Source organism: Bombus vancouverensis, chromosome 3 (assembly GCF_051014615.1).
Source record: "Bombus vancouverensis nearcticus chromosome 3, iyBomVanc1_principal, whole genome shotgun sequence".
NCBI lineage: Eukaryota > Metazoa > Arthropoda > Insecta > Hymenoptera > Apidae > Bombus > Bombus vancouverensis.
Genome location: NC_134913.1, coordinates 18,378,892 through 18,402,276, shown reverse-complemented (window position 1 = coordinate 18,402,276; position 23,385 = coordinate 18,378,892). Strand labels below are relative to the sequence as shown.

Here is a 23,385-nt window from a genome sequence, read left to right as displayed (position 1 = left end):
TGTCTCAGCAGTCATGGTACGATCGCTAGAAGTGAGAGATTACATTGTATGAAAAAGCAGGTGGAAAATGTAGAATAAAGCTTTCGTTTTTGTAAAACAAGGTTTTCGTTTCGGTAGAATAAAGTTTACCCGTTCGTGTGCTTCATTTCAATGTAACAGACTTCATAATTTCGAGCATGCGAGAACGAGGTTCGGTCCTCGTAAACGCCAGGATGCCGAACAAAGGCCAAACTCATTGTATTCTCCGATACACAATGTCGGTAGCACGTTAAAGATCCTGGCTCCTCGATATTCAGCCAGAACTAATTTTCAGCCGCTTTGCAACGCTGATTGGATTTCGCATTCTCGATTAGCCACGGCTCGCGCGACAGGATTAAACGATGACCCGCGAAATTCAACGAGTGAAATCTTCGTAAATAATACAGAGAGAGAAGCAGGGGCAAAGAGAGAGGGGGAGAGAGAGAGAGAGTTGTTGATAAAAACGAAGCCAAATGGATCGTAATGAGTCGTCGAACGAGCTGGATATCGTTTCATCGACGAATCGGTCTGTTCCCCCAAAATTAATTCGACCATTAACAGAAGAGCGTTGGCAATACTCGTTGCAATTGGGAAATTTTCTGCGTTTCGATTGTGTGAAGAATTGTAGGAAGAGTATTTGTATAAAAAAATTGTAGAAAATGGTGACGTTGCGAAATTGTCGATGAACGAATTAATTCCCTCGAAATTATCTCGAACACTTATAGAAGAAGATACCAATCTTCTTTATTTTTTCCATCTTAGGAATTAAATGTCTGTCTTAAGAAGAAAATGCTCTATTTCCACGGCCAGAAGAATTGCGTAAAGTGTACTCGCGTAAAATGTTATAGAAAGTAGCGATATATCGTAATTGTCAATAATGAGATTGTAAATGATGTTAACGGAATGCCGGAATAATGTAAATTGCGTAAATTGGATTCTTGTTCTCTTGCTTACTTTCTATGTTATAATAGTCGACTTGGAAAATTTATATTTCCTCTTTGCCACGTTGTAAGAGAGAAAGTATTAGTTATAGATGCTACGAATAGGTGACGCGTTCGACAGCTATTGGAAAGATGAATTAAAAGAAGGTTTCCAAGAGGCGAGTTCGTAACTGCTGTGAATTATTACCCAGAACGTATGTGTTAACGTGCGATGATGCGATTGCATGGCGAGCTAACGGGAAGTTAAAGAGACGTGAAAGAACGCAGTTAAAGAATGGGCTGGTCGAAGCCAACCGAAGCGACACTACCGAACCGAGCCACGTTAAACAAGATTAATTGGCTACACGTGTTATAGTTCTTCAAGAATTCTTATTGTTAGGTTCTTCGTTTACAAACACCAATAAATACATTAATACATTTTAATTCTTTTAATTGTTTCACAACTATTAATTAATTAACAGCGATTAATTTTTCATTGCTAATTTTAACGTTACGTACCGTCAGCTAAATTAATACGCTTTCAACGGTAAGATATAAACAGTATTTTTCTAACTTTAATAACTTCAGTCGCAGTGTACTTTATTTCAAATGAATTATTCCAATTATTAAAAGTTTCAACAGAAAGGACTTTCATGAAACAATGACAATGAAACAATTCATACAATAATATATAGAATTTATTACCATCTCGAAAAGCGAGTCAATTACGTGCACGCATATTTTTCAGAACAGAAGTTGCATTATCGAGGAGTGGCTGATGTTCCGTTTACGGGTCATCTGTTATCGATCCACTTTCCGTCTGTTATTACCGTCATCGTGCGTGAAAATTAACACTTGTGTTTCCTATTAATACGAGTACTACATATTATTTAACGACTTGGATCAGCGCGTTGCGTAATTCCAACGATCTAATACCGATTCTTCGTTATCCGATTTCAACCACAACGAACTTTCGTGATTTTCGCGTGGATCCAGTTTTCGCGCACACCATACACCATAGCCACTTTCCTCTCAGTTGACGTTAATTCATTCGATGTACACCGTGTAACCAAGTTATCGTGTTTATCGATAAGCTTATCGGATATAAGCTCTATCGATGCGGCAACTGAAAGGGTTGTACGAGTATCGAGCTGTTGGGTCGTGGTTGTGTTAGGCGACCGTTGACATATGAAACTTTAACAAGTATCGAAATCACTATGGTTACATTATGTTAGCTAAATAGCTGAGCGTAAAATTTGCAAATTTTAGGTTCCAAAGCGATGATACTGATTTAGAACACAGGATATTAAGAATATCTGAGTGTAATGTAGCGAATTATTCTGACCAGGTTTTTCAATTAATATTTCTAGGTTTCTGGCATAACTTTTTCCGATTAATCAAATCACTCGCCATAGAATTGATTCATGGCGTTCCGTCACTGTGATCTATGTTAAAATCAAATAACTAAGCAGCCGATCGTTACCAACTTGGAAATTTGAGTTTTAGAAACAACACCGAGACAGAAAATTTGGTTTGAAAAATACTCGAGGGTGATGTATAAATTATTGCAACGAGATTGCCACCCTAATTTTCCTCCTCCGATTAATCAAATCAGAGACAATGCAATCTATTCCCGTCATGCTGTCTCGCTGCAATTTATATACTTCCAATTAACCTTCCGTCATCCCTCAAAATTAGTCGAGTTAAATGCAACAGTGATTACTGTATAGAAACTACATTCGTGGAAGTTCGTTCGTAACAAGAAATTCCAGCGAGAGCCATGATTATGGTTAACGTTGTTAATTAGCCGGTCTATTGGCCGTGTAAAGGATGCGCTTGAGTTTGTAGCGTTCAGTTTACTGTCCTGACACTGGCTGACACTTTAAGAGGCCGAGTAGTCTCCTGTAAGCGTTCTAACGTCTCGACGTTACCGTTTAATCGTCCGGAATAATTACAGAACGAACAAATCGAACGAACAAGAGTCTATTTATCATGCATACGCGGAGTAAACCATTCGACAAGATAAAAAGTATGACGCAGACAAGATACGGATATTACAGACCAAACTTGTAATGTTTCATAAAATCTAGGTGACAAGAAAGAAATTTCAAGCGAATCCTTGGAATTTTCCCTTTCGTAATTGCAACGTTAAAAACGCTGAATTTGATAATGCAAAATGACGACAAAAAAAAGAGGAAAGAAAAAAAAGAATTATCGCAACGTTAGTTCTCAATGAGTAAAGAACAAATTACTATAATTTTGCGCAACTTGGAAATTTAAGAAGAAGTAGGGAGTTGGTCGTGAGATTTCTGAGAGGAAATTGTGATTTTTGAGAACGCGGGAGCATCAACCGCATCTCGATGGATGTGCCTGATAATTACCAATTAACGTCCATAATAGATCGGTGCAGCGATGTACTTTCGTGACAGTGCGCGTGTCAGTCGGATATAGAGCAGGCTGTATTACCGTGGATCGTCTCGAACGGGGGTGATCGACCTTTGTCGATGCATTGTTCGCGCGTTCGACTAAATAGCGAGTACGCGTGCATTGGAAAATTGGCAAAAGCCACTGCTTTCAAGGAATGAGATCGAGTTAGAGCGGTTAGAGAGGATCGTTACATAGAAGGTGCACCGTGAACTTTTCCACGTTGTCGAGAACTTTCCGAAAAGTTTATGCTACTACGGTGGATGTCAACGATCTCTTTTACCTTACAATCTTATGTTCAACGCAAATATAGACAAATTATTGTGTATTTAAGCAAACAACCAGTAATTGTAGACAAACAAACGGAGATTGTAAATAAATCAGAGAGAGAAAGGGGGAGTAAACAAACAAATGGAGAATATAAACAAACGAACGAAGCGTAGTCAACAATACGTATTAATCTCTACGATCTACGATTTACGTTCGAGAATTTTGGCCGAAAACGTAAACAAGCTATTATACAGGGTGGTTGGTAACTGGTGGTACAAGAGGGTGATTCTGCGCGAAAAAAGAAGTCGAAAATATAGAATAAAAATTTTTCGTTCGAGGCTTTGTTTTCGAGAAAATCGATTTTGAATTTTCGCTCGGTACTTGAATTTTCGCACTTTATCGCTTCTCGTTATAACGGATCTCACTGTAGATCGTTGTCTCGTTGGAAAAATTAAAAAAAAATTTTTATTCTATATTTTCGACTTCTTTTTTCGCGTACAATCACCCTCTTTCCGCTTGTACCACCAGTTACCAACCACCCTGTATATTATATTTGGCCCGATCATCATACTACGGGCTATGCCCATAATATTTACATTTGGTCCGATCATCTACGACGGGCTATGTCCGTAACATTTACGTTTGGTCCGATCACCGTACTACGGGCTATGGCCGTAGTTGTAGGTCAAGGGGTTAATTGTATCGCACATTGTATAATATCGCACCGGTAGTTTTGCCTAGTAGATTTTCCTTGAATCATGTTCGTGACAATTTATTATCGCTGAAGCATCCATGTAACTTGCGAATGGGCCTTGTCTGTGACGTCGAAAAAGATCGCAGTAATGAGGCGTTTCGTCTAAGTGCGAGACAAGGCCAAACTGGCAGCTCGTTGTGTAACGTTTATGTTTCAATGGAGATTCAACGGAGCAATGGGTTACCATAAACGTATTATCTCGTTTAACTGGCAGAGAATTGACGTTGCATACGTTTATGCATGCACGATGTACAGGTCCGTGGTTGTCTACGTTATGACGTCTTGTAAGTACTTCGTAAACACGTGAGATCTACGATCGAAGTTCATTTCGTGCGCGCAAGTTCGACAATACACGCGAGATACCTTGCACACGGGCTCGAAGCCTCTTCCACTCGGACAATGAGCAATTTACGCTGATCTGGGAAATTACCATTTAAGCTTCGTTCCTCGAGCTTGTCTGGTTAGCCTTCGATTTTCATCGATGGGGTAGATTTCGTGCTGCAGAGAGCCGATGAAATTTCCCTCAATCAACGAATGACACCTACATAAATACGAGTTCCTAACTGCGTACGCAGTCTTGGAACGCGCGCCTGTCTAAATTTTGAAGATTATTTTGCAAGTGAAAATTTGAAAAGATTTTCGATAAATTTAGATTAGGTCCTCGTTTAATAATAATATTGACAAGCTACGTAACTCAACTACGAAATTATAATTATAACGTGAAATCGATATCTATATATACCGTGTGTATTATAGCAAAATTAGATCGTACTATATTTGGAAAATCCTATCGCAGATCTATTTGGTCAAAGCGTGTGTTTAGAATTAACAAGCGTCGTGTGATTTATGAGCAAGATCGTATACCTGCAAGAACTTGATAGAATCAATCAAATCTCTTGCACCTATCTATTATCTATCGAAACTTTGTGAATCTCGATAAGCTGATGGGATTTACCAAGCTGAAACGATAACAGAGAACAGCAACGGACGACAGTGAGATAATTATATCAATCGTGCGGTTAACTAGAATCCTGAGGCAAGCGTCGAGTTCCCTTTGATAAGAAGTATCGCGTGGGATGCAATTTCGGACGAGGTCGAGGAATTCGTCAGCGCTTGATTCTCGTGTTACACTCGCGAGAAATTGCGCTGTGCTTTGAAACGAATCCCCGCTGGGATCTTGTGGATTTTCCTCTTTACCGTGCAATCATAACCACGGAAACACAAGTCATCGTGAGACGTATAACGTTTTTACTGTTGTCAAGGTTTCCGTTAGTTTGTTAAGGTTTGTTGGAGAATTCGATATATTCTGCTAACGAAGCCGCAATCGCGCGTAACACATTCTAGAAGAAAGCAATCGTAGTTATATTCTTCTGTACGAAGCAGCATCAGTGAAAGTCTGCGCGTCATCGTAATGCAAGTAGAAAGACGAAAGATCTCTAATCTACGAACCGTCTCTCTTAAATAGTTGCGAATTAAATTACTTAGGCATCGATCTTATCTGTGAATTCTTTCTCTTTAATCTGTTTTAAGTCAGAGCGTTATCGTAAAACCGATCTTCAGAATCAGAATTGTTCTCGTTCTATATTGGAGAAAAGAATGGCTAATGCACCTGTATCATTAGCTGTTTTGTGCAGGTATTGAATAGCATACTTGATGTGGGATCGGTGGATTAACGATATCAGACGCGTTTACGAGAAATTTAACGACAAAGAACGTACGTAATACGCGCGTGAATACAAAACATTCGAGAAACGATACAAAGTCTCAATTTAAAAGTCTTAATACATCTACTATTTTTAATAAAATCCATTCATAAAAATATGAATTTGCATAAAATGCTATCGCCTTCGAAAAGATTAAGCGATCGAAAGCTGAAACTCATTGCCACGAAGAAATAATTACACGAGAAGCGGCTACTACATTCGTAAAAATACGTTCATAAAGTCCGCTATCTAGTCATCATCATCGACCGAATCAAATCTCACACTTGAGCTAATTACCACGAAGAAGCAATTGTATAAAAAGCAATATCAATCTGCGCAGCAATTAAAATCGCATTTTAGAATCAAACTTTGCGATCAGCGCGTACTCGATGCACAACAGCGAGCTTTCAGCTCGTTTCATAGCCAGCGAGAAATCGAAAGAGCACAGAGACTGCGGAGCAACGGCATTGTAGGATCGTGCAAGACCCGGGGAAAGGTGTAATCAACGCGAGGTGTGCAAGTGCATAAATCATTCCGCATCGGGGGACGCATTCTCGAGCGCATCAGTCAACTCGACTTCCCGGTCGGGTTCATTGTAAGACAGGTGGAATGCGGATCATCCGCTGCACGCTTCTAAACGCACGCTGCGGGCATCGTATTCTCTTGTCGCGTGCACGGTAATTCCGTTGCTCGATTAATCCGTAGATCGTCTCGCGATGTCGCGCATACGAAACCCGCGTACGCGTTTTCCCACGGAAGAAGATGAAACTGCGAGAACACAGGTGGCCACGTGGACGAGTTGCAAAATCACCGCTGGAGAATTCAAAACGGCCGAGTGTTGGTCGTGGAAACTAAGATACGGAGGAGAACGAAGGAGATAAGGGGAGCTCGGTGTCTTAACCTATTCGCGGCTTTGTGACTGCGTAAGCTTGGATTTCATGCTGGATGCTTCGAGTTGCTCGCCAGGCTGATTAAGGTTAATAGAGGTACGTGTACCAGGGGATCTAGCAAGGATTGGATGCCACTGGATTCTCGATTATCGTCATGCGTGCGTTACTTCCAGTATAGCTTCTTGATAGATAGACATCTTGTATTTTGAACGATATAACGTCTTATCGAGATGCATTTAAGGGCTGGTTTCTTAGGAACGTTCGTTTGCAAATGGATTTGTTTAAAGAGGAAGATAGAGAAATGAATGGTTACCAACGTGTGTATGTTCTGTACAATATGTACATATATGTATTATACAGACTGGTAACTAATTGCTTTGAAATTGGATTTGTTTGAACGTTTACAATATAGCGACAGGTAGCTACTTAAGACTATCATAACGTAGGAAGCGAATACGACTGATGTTTTGCAAAGATTATCGTCGCTCTAGTAAGCTACAAATATTTTCAGATATTTACTAAATAGAGTTTATTTCCTAAATTACTACGCCGTTTGAGATAACCAGTCACTGTCGCTCGTCAAAATTCGCCAACTATCGAAGTAATTGACGAACCGCGCGAAGAATGTACCGTTAACTTAAAAAATCCTAAGCAAGCGAACCAGTAAGGGAAAAGGCGCGTCAAAGTCAGCGAAGAAAGAAGTCGATCGGCGTTTTCTAATTTTCCTCGTAGCGAGTATCGGAGAAAGAAGGCTGTTAAACGTTGCGTACGTAATTATTATGCGCGAAACGTTGCATCCTCGCGTGCACCGTCTCGTTTTCCACCTACGAGTCCGTGGACTCTCGCCGGAATTCGGGTCAGCCGTTAGATACGTCCGAGTCGTATGCAGCGTTTCCCAACCTCGACTTTTCCCACGAAAAACTACGCTAATGACAGCCCTCGGTCCTCCTACGTTGCGACGCGCTCCTCGTACGCGACACCGTGAACATACCAGGCGGTTTCCGATAGCCAGCGTCCGCTCTTTTCCGTTTGCCAGGTTGATCGATCGTAGCAGATCAGATAACGACGCAGGTTCTTGGATAATTGTCAGTGCTAATTGCAGCTCGTTCACCTTCGTTCACTTCGGTGACTGGCGACTACCGTATGAAAATCGAATCTGCCTGTCACCGCTCCAAAACGCGCGCTGCTCGTTTTTAGCAGGCGATCCCCGATACGAATACGAAATGAAATAGAGTTTCTTCCTGGAAATTCCTGTTCGTGCACGACATCAGAACAGGAAGAATTATCCGATTCTCTGTTCCATGTTTTTCGAGATCGTTCGAAATTGTTGAGATAAAATTGTTTATTGTTCGTTATCGATAAGTTTCAATGATTTTGATCTTGTTTCCTGGTGGTTTATCGAAATTATAGAAAAATAGAGCTGCCTCATTACTAACGAATTGTCATGGAAACTGAAACAGATTAATTTACGATCGATCGATTTAAGCAAAGATTTCTAGTTACGGTGGGCACCACCGCATTGGATCTCCCAGCAGTTGGCATCAACCGAGTCTCAGTACGAGAGTAAGGCTGAGAAGAGATAACGCGCGTATATACGGTGTAAGTATGACAGGTAGAACATTCCGGTGATCCTCGTTTTTCTGTCGCGTTCACAAGATTCGCCTCGTCGAGGATCGCGTATCGTTTAATAACAAAGCATCGCTAAAATTCCTTAAAGATTTTCATCGTTCTAGCGATAAATAACCGAAATATTTCGCGTAATTGATGCTAGAGATCTTACGCAGGGAACCTCTCTCCGCATAGTTAACATATTCTATTTGATCTCTTTCCTTCTTTCACGTAACGCACTTATTCGAAAGCAGCCGACAATTCTCTTTCCAAAATTCTTTCCACCCGAGTAGAAATTTGCAAAATTTCAAAATTCGCACTCGATCGCCACGAATCGCAAATTGTAAAAGCAAAGCATGCTTGACAGAGTCCGTACACTAGTTTCACCTTGAGTCACGGCATCTCTGCAATCGAATTACCAGCAGAATATTTTCCGCGCTGCTGGAAAACGAGGGCAGAAAAGGTTGGCACGCGATGGTCTCGCATTGGCGCGCGCGATGTCCGACCTAAAGGACGATAATTCAGGATATCGGTCGATTCGTTAGGATCGGTTTGCCCGACGTAATCACAATTTACGGGAACGCGGCGACGAAAACGCTAGGACGATAACGAGCGACGCGTGTATCGGTGCGATTATATTAAGCGAGTGAATCTGTTTCGGCGATCGCACAAACGCGTTGCGCGATTATGAACGCGCTTTCGTTCGAGATCGACGATCGTTCTCGCGGAAATGGGCCGCTACAGTTGGAAAATTGGCCGATGAAATTACGACTCGACGTTTACCACGACGCCAAGGGGGAGGGGATTGATATGATATCGAAACTTTCGCGTGGCAAATTTTTCAATTTTTCAATTTGAATACACGAGCGATACGCGGACTGTAGTTGTTGAAATTTTCAATTACGCGGTTTTACTCGCAACGATGATTTATTTGCTGGGGTTGTTAGCTTTTTTACGGGTTTATCGTTCATGAATCGCTTATTCGAACTTGTTTTTACGAATAAACAGAGGATTTTTTGTAAGTTTTTTTTTACGTACGGACAGTTCTTCGCTAGTGGCACTAATCGAATATAAATATGCAAACAGCTGTTTGGTTTAACGGATCACCGGCGTAAGTAAATCAAAGAGCCACGGTGGCGAAACAACGTTAACCACACTGTGGGCTATCGGTTATCGAGAAAAATCCGCGGAACATAAAACACGACTGAATCGCGGCCTCTCCGCAATTCGAAGTTGCTTTCGCGATAACGATGTGGCAATTAAAATTCGTTAATTGAATGTCGTCTGACCGCCGAATGTTTTGAATTTAATTGCGTTTCGTAACGATGTCTTCAACACCCGGTAGCGCCGCCGTCTCGCAAACACACGATACGTTTTAATTTTGTTCAATTTGTGCACTCGTGCGATTGTTTCCTCCACCGACAGTCGAGATTATCCGTGTCTTTTTACAAACTTCCAAAATTTATCCCAATACATCCAAAATTCATCCCGATATATTCAAAATTCTAATTAAATTTAAATTAACTTCCACGCGTTCACCGCGCGTGACGTGGATCCCAGTTCGCACAAACTAATCAATTCCACCTTTTATTGGTCTCTCGGTTTCGTTGCCTAACTACATTCGACAAAATATAAATAGCTTTGTACGAAATTTATCTCTTAACATACGAAAATGTAGATAATGAAACTGATGTTGCGCGTTGAAAGACTCGTATTTCAGTGATAGCAAAAAGTCAGCATTCAGGAAAAATGATGAAAGATCGGCTGGTGAAAATGGGCCGTGCGAGTTCCGCGAATCGGCACGCTTCCTCAATTAAAAGAATCTGCGCACCTTAAATGGCGAGCATCGGATTTAATTAAGTGTCTCGCAAAGTGTCCGCGGCTCCTTGTAAGTTGCATCGACGTTTAATTAGTGTCGTCCACCGGAGATGCTTCTTGCTACTCTACAAATCAACTGAAAAAGCGTTCCATGGAATCGAGGAAATTTTCATGCGCAGTAGAATTATTTCGTATTACGCGGCAACAATTTAATAAGCTTATTACCGATCATATTATGCGCGTATATACATAGGTGGACGCGTGTACACTATATACACATGGGTTACAACGCACTGTTTATCCCCGGATCCGGATGCACCTGCCGCAAACTGCATGCCTGTGCGAATATCACGTAATACGGGGTTACGCAAACGTAATCACCGGCGATATATATCGTGCTGACTCGACATTTGTAAAGATTATACTAGAAAATTCTTGTATACTCGGATATATTCAACGATCGTTGCTCTTGAGATAAATAAATGTAGAAGAACACAGCGCGAACGAAAGCAGCTGAGTGGTTCGAGATTCAAATATGCAATGTTCGTTCTACGAGTCTGGCTACTCGAACCACGCAACGTATTCTACTTACGACCATAGATTGGTTCTATACGCGAGGATCGTCTTTATACTTAATCATCCTTGGAATATCTCGATAGATAAATTGTTCGACGTTTCTCTCCTCTTTATCAAAATTGATTCATTAAAAGCATAGAGGCAATAGAGTAGATTAGACTCGGAGAACGCCGATTCCAACTACGATATCGAGACATATCCCCTACGGTTTCGAGCTCACGTGAGCTATTAGCGGAGAAATTATACTCGTGCTTAATCCATGGCAAAGTAGCCTGAACAAGATCTTGCGAGACAATCTCGAGAAAGACGTAGCTTGAATCGAGAGTGGGCAAATATTTTGTTCGTTAAATATCTAAGACGTGTTTTAGCGGTGTTACTCCATAGATGTTGCAGAAGATAGAAGAGCGAGCCACTGAGTCTTTCGATATTGATTGAATTTACGGTCTATTGTCCTGTTGTTTAGCTGTCTTTACATTTTCGAATGATCGTAGAAAATAGAGCGTCGAATTCGGCATAGATTTGCAAAGACGTTTGCAAACTGTTGCAAGCGCGTGACTTTTCCTTAGAGAATCATGCGTAACACAGCAAGATAACTCTATAAAAAGATCTCATGTGTACACTGTACACGCCCGACTCGCACAAACGAAATCTCATCAAACAATCTCGAGAACCAGGCTTCCTCGTTCCACATTCAGGAAACGTCCCGTCCACTAAACACCCATTGCGAATTTCGCCCGCACTGCTCGTAAATAGAGAGAGAGAGAGAGAGAGAGAGAGAGAGAGAAAGAGAGAAAGAGAGAAACGTAGACGAAGAGGAGTTTTCGAGTCATTAACGCTCGAATTCGCGCCTACGTCTTCACCAGCGTTGAAATTCGGTTAAACCGCTGACAGTTCCTGCACAACGATGTGTCGTTCATTCGAATGCTGGTGCGAACGGCCCACGCGCTTTCTGGTCGGGATGCGTGCACACACACGGGGGACAGTTCGATGAAAAGAGCCTGGTGTGCACACACGTCCCGTAAAATCTTGTTACCGGGGGCTAAAGGGACTCCTTTTCGCGACATGCGAGCAGAGAGACCCGGTCAAAAGCAATTTCGCCTAAACCAAGCCGAGGCTCACGGCCACGCGCACGCTTTTCCCTTTCTATTTCACCGCCTGATTTTCATCACCCTCGCTCTGTCTCTCGAGCCACCCTCTTCCGCCACGTCTGACCATCGAGCCACGTCGTATCCTCTGCAAGTCGAAATAACGTCGCTTCGTCGAGAGAACCGAATGCAACGATGCGACGCCAACCGATAAGGATATTGAATTCCATGTCCGCGTAATGATCGCAATAACAGGGAACAGCACCGAGTTAGATAAGCAGCGCTGTTAAACGATCGAGGAAATTGAGGTTGAATCCTTGGATCTACCGCCGCGTTTGAGGTAACGCGTGCACCAGGAGAACCCGACCGAGGATTCCAAGTCGAGATGTCGTAATTTGCTTTGACACGAATGGATCTTGCGTTAGAGTGGTGGAAAGTTTCTAGCGAATAGTTTAGGATATCTGATCCGTTTCTTTTTTTCCTTTTTTTTTTTTTTGTGGGAATTTTTTATTCGTTAACGATGTAACTATCAAAATGCAGGAGTAGAATAAAATAATTCCTAAATATACAGTTCAGTACGATACTACAACTCGACAACGTAAAATAACTTTCACTCTCAATTCGATTCAATGTTTACCGCGTAAATGCATCTTGAATACTCGTACAATTTACATTTGCACGTTCTCTTTTCCTCTATTTTACAATCTCTTCCACTCGCTTCAGACAAATTACGCAAACATCGGTACGACATATTTCTTCGCATTTTTGTCAAATTGCATTCAATTTTATACCGATTAAATACTCGAAACTCATTGTCGGTCACTCTATCGTCAGTTATTCTAAATATTCTACGAGATTACGTTCACATATCGTCAATTCTAGCGATAGAGATATAAAGTGATATCTAATATTTCCTGGAAAAATACGTCAGCATAACGTGAAAAAGAAATTGGATCATTCGTCGCGCAAACGACAATCGATACTCCAGCATGTTAGAATTACACAAACAAAATAAATTGTGTAATTATACGCGTTCACGTCCAGCCACATGCAGTCCTTTCTCACTTCTGTCTCGTTAGCGTGTAATTAGTGGTACTAATTCACGCTGCTTCGGACATTAACGAACATATTTGATTCTGGTCAGCGTGTTAATGCGCCGGTACTATTTTCATTAGCGTGTCTGAAGCACGTGTGTGAGTCTTTATACATTTTTAATCCGATACCTGTGTCCGCGTCGCACTTCGTTCGCGAATCATTACGACATACGAGCAAGATCCGCGTGATGTAAATTTCCTGCCGATCCACGCAACGCGGATATCCCACTGTATGCTAATACATATTTACCAGTTTCTTTGGCATTCTCCGCTGCGGTCTGTAAAAGGTAATGAGTTTCGTAGTAAAATCTCGTAAAACAACGAGTCAGAATTCTTTATGCAAAATAGCGAAGCATTCCATATAACGTAAATGAATGGAAATGACGAATACGTATGAATAATTAATCTGGAACGAATTAGACCAACAGAAAGAACGTCGGACGAATATTGTCATTTTTACGAAACACTTTTTATTCGCGACAAAACGACTGATTGTTGCAGAAGTCTGTAAGAATCTACTTCGAGCAACAGCTTGTTAACAGGGACAAGTTTCTTTCAAGAAATTATTACCAAGTTACTTTGTAAGTAGCAAAACAACGGGCGACACTGAATGCGCTGTTTAATGATATAATACCTTTGTAAAGATACAAACTATCGTTAGGAGCTCTTTGAGCCAACAATTTGCAACTTCTTACATACGAATCGAAGTTATTACGGAACAATTGGAAGTGAAAGTAAAAGCCAGGCAACGCGAGTACAACGCAAATTAATTCTGGAAATCGATGTAAGTAGCGATTAAACGATGTAGATACTCGAAACTGTAACGAATCCTCTATCCGGACTGGTCGACTGAATTTTCCACGATAAATTCCGCTAGACTGTAACAACGAACGGTAGCTCTTTAACGATATCTCCATTCACTCGACGACTCGACACGATCAATATCCGTTAAACACTCGGCATTAATCCAGGTGCTCGAAACTGGCAATTGTATCCCGAAATTGCGTTACACTCGCTACCATCGGGAGGGAGAGGAGAGAGAGAGAGAGAGAGAGAGAGAAAGAGAGACACGCACACAAATAATTTTGCTCGCCAGAGATTCATCGATTATACGATATTCGCTGAACAAAGTTTCTCTTTGTACGTTCATTTACGCGTGCGAAATCGTTCGCGTGCAAAAGGCGTCAAAATGTCCAACGATCGTTTCGTTCGAAAGCGAGTACGCGAGAAACGGCTTAATCGCGATCTCACGGCGTTTGAACTCAAACCGGAAGTGGAGGCTTTCAGCGATAAAACGCTCTTTCTATTCTATCTTCCTCTTCCTTCGCTCTTTGGCAAGAGAGCCGCCACTCGAAAAGGTTTAAGAAGCAATTAACCGTGATAACGCGTAATTAACGCCTGTGGTGCGTGCACATGCGAACACGGCCATTAATTAAGATGTATACCGGGTCGACGCTAATGAAACGACGAAGGCAGCTCCCTTAACGATCAGCCCTGTTAGCGCGCGGTTAGAACCGTCAAATGAATCAAAGAGCTCTTCTCTGATTTATTTCACTATTTTTACTTTATTCTCCGCCGTTCACACTATCTACCATGTCGAGATACTTTCGTCGTGATAACGATGAGAATGGGAACAATTTTTCTCGTAATAATCGGACGATCGCAGATATCAAAACGATGAAAAATATCGATGTACGAAAATACTGATAGTTTTTGGCTTGTTTCTCTCAAGCTATAAACGATTTTATTTTACGCTAGAAATATATCGATGTACGAATGCATCGGGTGTTACTAATTATTCCAATCATATTTATGTTATCTTTCTAGTCCTCGAGTGTACGAATACACGTCGATTAAAATAGGTCAGCTATTATTCACGACTAATGAAAAAAGATTGTTATTTTTTATCCGACTACCTTTATGTCGTGGTATTACACGAACGGTATTTTCTATACTATCGTGAAATCGAAGCTCAAACGTTCTAGCAGACTCGTAATAAAAATGCAAAAGGTAAGCAAGCAATCGGGCCGGAGATTTAACGAAATCGTCAATCACGAGGGAACCCGTCGATCGGCGAGTGCTGTCGCTCGAATGGCTCTCGATTACCTAACCCAGACCAGCCATGTGCTGGCCGTCACCCGTACGAGAGGCGCGAAACGCTTTCCGGTGATCGACAGCCGCTTCAATTTCAGGCAACGCGTTAAAATTCGCGTTAGCTTCGCTTATCAGTCACGCCAGTTTTGTAGACGCGCTGAGATGCCGCTAACATCAAACGACTGGCCGAATTTCGCCGCTTCTCCTTAGCTTCTACCCCGTGCACGGTTCGTGATGATTTGTCTTTGACGAATCACCGTTTGCGAGCTTGTGACGCGTCTCTCTGTGCGACCTCTTTCGAGCCTCGTACGTGCAACCCTTTGGCAATGGGGAAGCGAGGCCAACCTCAAAAGAGGTACTTCAGCTCTCGCTTTTCTGTTGCAGAGTTCCTACAACTCGTTTCAGGCCAGCTGTCACACTACTTTCCTTTTGCCTCTCGTTTGTTCGCCTTTTCCCTGTGTTTCCTTCATTCCGCGTTAATCTGCGTCTTTCGTAATTTCGATATTTTTAAGTGCAAGTCTTTGTTCGTGCGTCATAACGAAGAAACTTATTTTTTGTAAGCAATAAATCACGTAGATTCTTAGATCGATTAAAAATATTCCAATATAAAAATCCACCGAAAAATAACTGTCAGTGGCGATAATAAAAAGACCGTGTCGATGAAAAATCTCTGTTAGAGAAAAATTCTCGCGATTTATTCGATATCTTTATTCCAATTTATATTTTTATTCGGGTTTATCCGTGGAGCAGAACGAAGAGAAATACGGTTCGAGTTTCTGAAGCGGAGTGACGGCGGTTGCCGGACCAAAGTGCCAGTTTATTGCGAACAACCAAGCCCCAGGAGTGTTTGCCAGCCGGGAGAGGATCCCTTTCCAAGTAATGCGTTTCTAGCAACTGTACCGACCTAAGTACTACTCGGAATCGAGTTCTTCAGTTCGATTAAAGTAACACAATTGGATCGCTTAGAACGGCTTAGGAAACTTGCTCCCCGCTTAGGGAACGTTTCAATACCATCGCGGTCTCGAATTAACGACCGGATTAAAGAGTTTAAATACTATCGACTACTTTCTTTTATCATTCTAAAGTTGATAATTTTCTATTCTGTTTCTCGTTTTCATCGGTTCTAGTTCTACGATAAGTAAATTAATTTAATATTAAGTTGTAACATTGTATTAAAGCGTCGTGCTTTATGAAATCTCAGGAAAGATATATTTACGTGTAACACGCGAAGCTGGAAAAATTAAAATCACAAAAGAGATAATTTACGTTTAAAAATATTTGCTAAAAAGCAATGTTTAGGAAATTTAAACAATCGAATGGGACATGTCACAGGTACGTGGCAGCCTAATTTTTCGCCGAATTTTTTGCTTTTCTTCTATTCTACTTTCATGATAAATAAGTGAATACCCCATCCCCAATATTTCTGTTTTTGCACGAAAAACAAAATGGTTGGACCAGAACGACGGGGTCAACATACCGGTGTAACAATGTTTAAGATTTTTTTTGTTGCTCATCAACGAACTGCACTGTACACGCACGTATACACGTACGTCACTTTTCGTGGCAGTTTGCGGAACGCGTTAAAAACTACCCCTTTCTACCTCTCGACCAGGCAAAAAAAAAGAACTTCAATTTGTTTCCTTTTTCTCTCTTGATTCCTCTATCCTTTTTTCATTTTATTTTCCATGTCATCCTTCGCGAGGAAATGTTGATTCGCGGTGCTCGTGTAATATCACATGTACATATCCAATTTTAACGAATACACACCGAAAACACGTATTTGCTTCAACGATCCACCCTCCTCCCTCTCTCCCTCTATCTTGTCTCATTTTGGCTAAAATAAAAATCCTGAATTCTACGAACTGCTACTCTCTCCTCCGAGAGTCGCTTGAAACTAAAGTCGCACGGAAAAGTAGAAATATACGGCACGTTTAAGTCCTGTTCGCGGAAACGTCACAACTAAAAACTTTCTTCAGCAATAAAGATACGTATCTTATAAAAACACCTGGAGATCTATACCAAACGACGAACAACTCGTGCGAGTCGCTAACAAATAGACCACGGATTTTTATACATTTTTGGATAATTTGAAGGTCCAAGAATGCACAGCGCGTGTATACAACATGCAGATATATAAAATATTCAAACTATAGCGTTCGTTAAAACACGTAATAAGTAAAACAACTATGTATATATGTAGACACCATTTGTTCAATCATACGCGGAAGAATATAAATTTGCATAAACGTCCGCAAACTACGAATAACCGATACGACGATTGTAACCAATCGTTTAAAAAGAAAACGTGTAACACTCACGTTTCGTGGACGCCAGTACAAACACGATCCTCGCCTCGGACAGAGCAGCTGCCACCTTTTCTCCGTGTCGAGATTTCCCTCTGCAAGAATAGATAGAAAATCGTTGAATAAAGCTATCCGTATGGTATTCTTCGATGGATCATTGCGCGTCGTTCCATTTCTACGGATCACGAGGATGCCTCGTAGCACGATCCGACAGAGATATACAGCAATAACGAGACGAATATCGAGACGGAATCGCACGGACCTGCCACACGAACGCGGCAGTGAATTTCCGGATTATTATTCGATCCGCGCCCGGTTGATGGTCTACGATGATATAATCGTGTCGCCGACAACGTTTCTACCTTCGATCGTGCTACGATTCAGCCTCGCGTTATGCGGAACGACGGCAATCGAGTCGACTCGAAAACGAGAACGTTGCCTGCAACGAGTCAGCATTCCCGCATCTGCGAGACGAACAATTAACCGATAACGTATTTCGATCGATGTTCATTGTCTCGCTAGGAAGAATCAAACCGGGGAACAGATAGCGAGATGCAATGTACGTTTACGTTTGTTATACGGAGATAGGCCTGGCGGTATTTGCAAATGTCTGCTTTAGCTCTTCTCCACGAGAACTTTGTTATTGCGTAGCGAATAATATTTTCTTACAATTTTGTACGAGAAAGTTGTTTCGTTTGAAATAATAGAATTCAACCTGTGTTCGGATGAACGTAGTTCCACGCTATATGTAGATATTGTGAACAACGTATTATAGATATTTTCTCATAAAATATCCAATTATTCCCGTGTTATTCTGATAAACACCATTTTCCTTCTTTAATTACAAGCCTCATTTGCATTTTGCGATACTACAACATGCAGAACCAAGGGTTCAAAAATATTTGACTGATCTCGGTAAACGACGCGGGATAACGGGCAACGAGCAGGTAAACGTAAAATTCTGCCTCGACTCTCGACTGGTCAATTAGAATGATCTTCTCTGCCATGGTCACGTAAACAGGGACGACCGACGAGTCAAAATACGAAATGCCTGGCAAAAATCTCCCGCAGAATTCTACCAAGACAATAGACAATAACCCCGGTGGTTTGGTCGTTTTCTCGTTTTATTCGTCCCTCTGTATTCCCAGCCACAAGCTGGACGAGATCCGCGTGCTACGACGATTCTTCCTTTTTCATTTTCAGCATTGCTTGAACGTACCAAGCCAGACAGATTCCTCGTACAAACCAGGTAACCAGAAAAATGTCATAGCATTATACCATTGCGTATCTTCAACCTGTTTACAGAGTTAGATTCCTTTGTTTGCCAAACAGGAGCTTACATTTTCCCTTCGCGTGTTATTACTGGAGATGAGACGTTTGAACAACGAGATGTTTCATATACACCAGAATCGTTTAACTTTCTTTGCGCAAACTCTTATCTTTTACGTAGGATAGATGGAATACAGCACTTTACAATTGCACGTCTAACTGTCGAATCAGGATATCAAAGTTTTGTTTCTCGTAGGATTCGATTATTCGTAAGTGGATCTCAGATTTCTCTGCGTTCGTTCGAGCACATTTTATAAGGTAAATCGATAAGATGAAATGTAATGTTACGATTAAAGATGGAAAAATGCATCAAATTATAAAATGTAAAAATACATAGAGTGCGTTAAAAGATATTCGGAGTACAGAATTCGCACGAATATCGCAAGGACTGTAAAGAATGAGATTCGGAAGCATTTAAGGAATTTAAGTTCACAAACTGGTGGTTTCGAGTAATTTGGCAAATGGATTTTCATCGCGCTCTTCGGTTAGATGTGCACACTGTCGTCCGTTTTAGCATCTTCACCGATGTGTCGCGATGCTTTTATCTACTTTGCATTCAAAGGAACAGGGCTTGTGCAACGCTTCGTTAATCTTCCACACGCGATATCAATTTTGGTTTTGAATTCCTATGTCATCATTGCAATTCATTCTTATCAACGATATTAAACATAACATCGGTTCTACCTTATCACTCTTTCTGAGTACCGAGTGATTTTCTTCCTTGAAATATTCACGAGCTATTCGGAACTTTACAAGAAGATTCCAGTCGTATGTATATATGTGTAGTATCTAAATAGTCTAGAGTAAGGACAAAAAAGGATGTTCTATTTGAAGAGAAATTTAATTTTATTTTAACAAGCAATACCCAATGCAAAAACTGACTACAATATCTTCGTACGTTCTATTCTAACACTCGGCTCACAACTTCTGTCTTCCCAGGTCAAAAAAATGCTGACCCTCAACCCTCGCACCCTTCTACCACACCCTTTACTCATTTAGCTTTGACGTCACCAAGGCATACACTCTTACACACTCTCCCTCTCTCTCTCTCTCTCTTTCTCTCTTCCCCAGCGCTCTTACGATTCTTAGTTTATACCTTAAATTTACAACTTATACCATCCCGAGAAAACTGGAAATGGAATATATGATAGACTAAGCCTATACCCCCTTTTATTTGATATTACATATGTATGTATGTATGTATATCGTATGTACAATTACATATATTGGTTGCTAAAAATTTCCATCCAAAGTGTAATTTCACTATATCGTTGAGATAAATAATTTCTGAAAGAACTCAGCATCTACCGTATAAAATACACTGCTGTAAAAGTTTTTGCAGGAATTTTATTAACATATAAAATCCACAAATACAGAGCTACACTCTGATCAACAACTTCTGACAATTATTCGGTGCTATCACTAATCGATTGAATTGAAAACTACAAAGAATTTAGCCAGAATCTTAACACGAAATTCAGCTTTCATAAACAAATTTTCGCGTATTTCGCTCATATCCATGGAGAACGAGTATAAGTTAGCGTAGGTGCGCGAGAGTGGCCCTCGTCGCACTCGCGGAGATAAAGCTCGCGAAAAGTGGTGTTTATCCCAGCGCAACGAGACAAGCGTAATTCAGGTAGGTCGGTGACGCGAGCTTCTAGCCGACTCGTAGAAGCTTCACAGAGATATTTTAGTACCAGGGTAATTTAATTTTCAGCCTTAGCACCGTTAAATCTCGTTCGTTTCGGTACAAGAGAGGGTCGACGGGAAATCGATAGCCGTGTAACGCGGGCCTCGCCGAAATAATTGATACGAACGAGGAAAATCCATTTCTGGTGTCACTTGGAAATTAAACATCAACGTCGATTACGACGAGGACAGGCCGACTGAGTTTCAAAGTCAAAAATTCCGTCGTTGTTCCCATTTAAATGGAGCCAGCAAGAAGAAGCAAATGGCTGAGTAAGAGCAAATTCTCTGCGCTCGACGTGTCTCGGTTGGTCAAAAGTTTCGAACAGCGACGTTTGCCTCTTTGCAACGAGATCTTCCTCCATCGACCAGACTTCGAGAAGTCTTTATCCGAGGTTCGATGGGATTCGATTCATCTTACCCTCGTCGATATGAATACTGAGAATTTCCAAGTTTCGGTAAATGGCGGAGAACTGCGCAAATATTCTGCCAACCCTGCTGTTCGCTACTCTCTAGTCGTGCATTTTACACAATTAACACAACGTCGATTCCTCGAAACATCTGCGAAGAATTTCGTACGATTCGACGAACGTCGTTTAAATTATATACCACTCGGGATTGCTACTGCTTACCTCCGACTGAACAATTCATCGGAGTTCTCGACAAAGTCGAACAATTTCGCCAAAATGAAGGGGGTAACACGCGAATACACGGAGCGAAAGCTGGCAACTCTTCGGTTCAACGTTAATAAGTTTATCGGAGAACGCGTAAGGTGGCCGGAGCTAATTAATTAGGAGGAACAATTTTCCACGGATATAAAGAGAGGACGAAAGTTTGCGCGTGCGCGCGGTCGCATTGGTAGCGACGTCAGCCGGTTTCGAAGCCAACAGACTTACGTGTACACACGTGCCTGCCACAGGTCGATAAATTATTCAGCAGCAGGACGAACCGCCGACAGGCGTCGTGGGCTAATTAACCTCGTTATCGCGTGTGCACGTTAGACCAGGCCCTCCGCCAATCGAACGTGTTCTGTACCTCGATCTTCCGGTTCGAGGACCTTAAGGAATCTCGGTCTTATCAACCTGTTCGTTGAAACAATGGCTATAGTCGATACGAAGATTGACATTGTCGTGACTTTAATCGAACACTTCGTTCCTTTCCTTTTATGATCAACCTAATGCCTTGCCATATAACATCGAGTTGCATTTAGTTAGTTACAGCTCGCATAAAGATTGCATTCATACTAAAGTTTAGTTAAGGGCCTAATCTCAGTTTCAATTTCTAAGATAAGAGAGATTATTAAGTATAAGGCCTGGCCATCAAACTCGTCCAACTGCCACGCTATATGACAAACTATTCTTAAACACGCGCACGATCATGTAATATGTAACGATCAATTAATTACTACACTGTGTTAGAGACGCAAATCCGTCACAGAATTCCCTCGTAAACGGTAGATCGTTCTGCCATAGACAGACATATTGATCTACGTTGTCGAAAATGTGTGAGGCCTGTCCATAACATTTGCGTAGTCATTATCGAGCAGTATTTTACGATTTAAAGACAAGGATATTGAAGACGCTTGGTAAAATAATGAAAATATAAAGCACAAGCTCTTGCGAGGCGAGATATACAAATTATTGTTGTTAAGTATACAGGGTGGTTGGTAACTGGTGGTACAAGCGGAAAGGGGGTGATTCTACGCGAAAAAAGAAGTCGAAAATATAGAATAAAAATTTTTCGTTTGAGACTTTGTTTTCGAGAAAATCGACTTTGAATTTCCGCTCGGTACGCGTGCGGTACGTCATAATGGATCTCACTGTAGGTCGTTGTCTCGATGGAAAAATTAAAAAAAAAAATTAAAAAATAAATTTTTATTCTATATTTCTGACTTCTTTTTTCGCGTAGAATCACCCCCTTTCCGCTTGTACCACCAGTTACCAACCACCCTGTATAAGAGCCCGGTAATCACTAAACCTTGCTAGTATATGGAATTCGTTCAAAACTCACAATTTTACTAGAAAGATAAATCGTGTTAAAAATTTTGAAAGATTCTATTTAGTTCCGTAACCACGAACTACGCGTACGATACTTCGATATTGTGTCGTCTGTTACTGTTACAATAAGCAACGAAACCCTCAAGCAGCCAATGCAAGAATAATAAAGCGAAATGTTAGTTAAGATATTAATTAAACGTGTGATTCCTGCGCGACGTGGAAAAATGCCGATTTGGAAGGAGATTCGTTGGCAGCGTGAAAACGCATCGAAGCGGAACGCTAATTAAATTCGTTACCGAATTTACACGCGCCTCCGTTGACGCGACGTGACCGCTCGGCCAAGTTCGACGACCCGACAGAACCGGAAGCGGCTGAATATTTCGACGGTAAGTGAACTAATTGTCGCCGATTCGTGGGGGATACAGAAACGAGGGACAGCCGAATTGCGGAATGCCGGTGGAGCAGGCGCCCAACGATAATAGGATTCGCAGGTGACGACGTTAATAGAAGGATTTCGAGTAGAACTTCCCCGTGGACTAATTAACCTTGTTATTTCGACCATGGTGACAGAAGGTCGCTGCCGGTGATGTAACATTCGCTGCGCTAGATGTCAACCTAATGGAAAGACAGCATCGTTTACAAGCTCGACTTGAATAATCGACGTTCATCGAGCTCGATGACACTCTACCATCGGAGGAATCCACGCGATCGTTCGCGTTAACGATGTTCGCTGTTTATCATCGCAACGGTTCATCGACCATTTATTTCTTCTCCGTAAAGACCGATTAATCATCGATACCTCTGTTGCGAGACGAA

The 23,385-nt window shown here is 41.4% G+C and overlaps 1 protein-coding gene across 1 annotated transcript in view; it reads right to left on the bottom strand.

Moving 5' to 3' along the window:
* Tpst (tyrosylprotein sulfotransferase) overlaps nucleotides 1–23,385 on the bottom strand; it is a 181,247-nt gene that overhangs the window by 118,367 nt on the left and 39,495 nt on the right. The window contains exon 2 of the mRNA XM_033328479.2: nucleotides 17,573–17,652. The gene's annotated coding sequence lies outside the window, so the exon portion shown is untranslated. The remainder of the gene's footprint in view (nucleotides 1–17,572; nucleotides 17,653–23,385) is intronic.